General features: G+C 36.9%; 1 pseudogene; it reads left to right on the top strand.

Annotated features, from left to right (window-relative positions):
• Positions 1-2,162: 2,162 nt before the first annotated feature.
• LOC123394457 lies at positions 2,163-2,330 on the top strand (annotated as a pseudogene).
• Positions 2,331-2,688: the final 358 nt, after the last annotated feature.

Here is a 2,688-nt window from a genome sequence, read left to right as displayed (position 1 = left end):
GTGCCTTAGTGTTATGTCTAGGAAATTTTTGCCTATGCCTTGATCATGAAAATATTTCTACTTTTCTTTCAAAACTTTATAATTTTAGCTTCACAACTCCAATTAACATCAATGTATGGTGTGAAGTAGGTTTTAATATTAACTTATTTTTATATAGATATTCATTCATTCCAGTTATTTTTAAAGAAAGTCTTTCATTCTAATGATGTGTACTTGTGACTTTATTTAAAAAATCAAATAACCGAAGAGCATCTGGTTGGCTCAATTGGTGGAACATGTGACTTGATTTCAGAGTTGTGGGTTTGAGCCCCATGTTGTATGTAAAGATTACTTAAAAACAAAATAATTGAAAAATTGGGGTGCCTGGGTGGCTCAGTTGGTTAAACATCTGCCTTCAGCTCAGGTCATGATCCCAGAGTCCTGGAATTGAGCCCTGCATAGACTCCCTGCTGCTGAGCAGGGAGTCTGTTTCTCCCTCTGCCCCTCACCACATTCATGTCCTCTCTCACTTTTTCTGTCTCTCCCTCAAATAAATAAAATCTTATAAAAAATAATTGAAAAAATAAAATTAAAATTAAAAACTTATATGTGTGCATGAGGAAACTTCTCACTCTACTCTCTCATATTGATATATTTTACATTACATTTACTTACACTATAATGTATTGCCTCATTTACTGTAACTGTAAGATCAGTTTTGAAATATAGTAAATTTCTACAATTCTCTGGGCTATTCTAGGTACCTTGATTTCCATATACATTTTAGAATTACCTTGTAAATTTCCCACTAAAATGGCCTAATCCAGCATGAATCAGAATAATGCTGGTTTGATATTCCAACAACACTGACTCTTCTTATCTATGAATGTGATATATATATATTTTATTTATCTAGCATTCCTTTGATTTGCCTCAGCAATAATTTTCAGGGGTCTTCATCATATGTATATTTATGGATTTAATGATTATGGATATGAATCTCTATTGTGTTTACTGAATTTCATTTCCACACTTTAAAACATTTAAAAAAATTTTAATAAACATAAAATGTATTTTTAGCCCCAGGGGTACAGGTCTGTGAATTGCCAGGTTTACACACTTCACAGCACTCACCATAGCACATACCCTCCCCAATGTCCATAACCCCACCACCCTCTCCCGACCTCCCCTAGCAACACTCAGTTTGTTTTGTGAGATTAAGAGTCTCTGATGGTTTGTCTCTCTCCCGATCCCATCTTATTTCATTTATCCTTTTCCTACCCCCAACCCCCCAACGTTGTATCTCCACTTCCTCATATCAGGGAGATCATATGATAGTTGTCTTTCTCCGATTGATTTATTTCGCTAAGCATAATATCCTCTAGTTCCATCCATGTTGTTGCAAATGGCAAGATTTCATTTCTTTTGAAGGCAGCATAATATATATATATTATATATGTATATAATATATATCACATCTTCTTTATTCATTCATCTGTTGATGGACATCTAGGTTCTTTCCATAGTTTGGCTATTGTGGACTTTGCTGCTATAAACATTCGGGTGCATGTGCCCCTTCGGATCACCACGGTTGTATCTTTAGGGCAAATACCCAGGAGTGCAATTGCTGTGTCATAGGGGAGCTCTATTTTCAACTTTTTGAGGAACCTCCATGCAACCATACATTTCCATTTTATTAAAATTTAATTTTCAGGGGCACCTGAGTGGCTCAGTGGGTTAAAACCTCTGCCGTCAGCTCAGGTCATGATCCCAGGGTCCTGGGATTGATTCCAGCATCAGGCTCTCTGCTCGGCAGGGAGCCTGCTTCCTCCTCTCTCTGCCTGCCTCTCTGCCTACTTGTGATCTCTGTCTGTCAAATAAATAAATAAAATCTTTAAAAAAAGAAAAGAAAATTTAATTTTCTAAATGTTCACTGCTGCTATGGAGAAATACAGTAGATTACATGAATGCTACTGAGGTATAATTTATGTACAGTAACCTGCATTACTTTAAAGTGTACAATTAGGACTATACTTTGAGGAGGGCATGTGTTATGATGAGCACAGGGTGTTATAGTTAACTAATGAATCATTGAGCACTACATCAAAAACTAATTATGTACTATACAGTGGCTAACTGAACATAATAAAAAATAATGAAATAAATCCAATAGGTATTATGTTAAAAAGAGACTGTGTTCGGGGATCATTTCTACAGTTTGTTGCTAGAGAAGTTTTTCTGAACATATAGAGTACCTGAAACCATGAGCAGGAAGAGGAGTGCTCTCTCCTGAGCCTGAAGCTGGATTTAGGTGTTCTTTCCAAACAGCCAGTTATGGGTGCCTGGGTGGCTCAGTTGGTTAAACAACTGCCTTTGGCTCAGGTCATGATACTGGAGTCCCAAGATCAAGTCCCACATCAGAGTCCCTGCTCAGCAGAGAGTCTGCTTCTCCCACTCACCTCTCTCCTCTCGTGCTCTCTCTCTCTCTCAATTAAAATCTTTAAACAAACAAACCAAATACAAGAACCAAACAGCCAATTGCCACTGATGACTGTTCTTTGGTGGAGTAAGAGGGCGAGAACACATTCTAAGTGTTTTCTCAAAAAAATAAAAATTAAAAAAGATAAACTGTACAGTCAAATGCATTTTCATAGATGTGCATACAAATGAAGCTAGTGCAGCCTCAGGATTCTTAATCTATCCCTATCA

The sequence above is a fragment of the Mustela putorius genome, unplaced genomic scaffold (assembly GCF_011764305.1).
Source record: "Mustela putorius furo isolate JIRA1106 unplaced genomic scaffold, ASM1176430v1.1 tig00000056_pilon_pilon_pilon, whole genome shotgun sequence".
In the NCBI taxonomy this organism is placed as follows: domain Eukaryota; kingdom Metazoa; phylum Chordata; class Mammalia; order Carnivora; family Mustelidae; genus Mustela; species Mustela putorius.
This window is presented reverse-complemented; position numbering and strand designations above follow the sequence as displayed.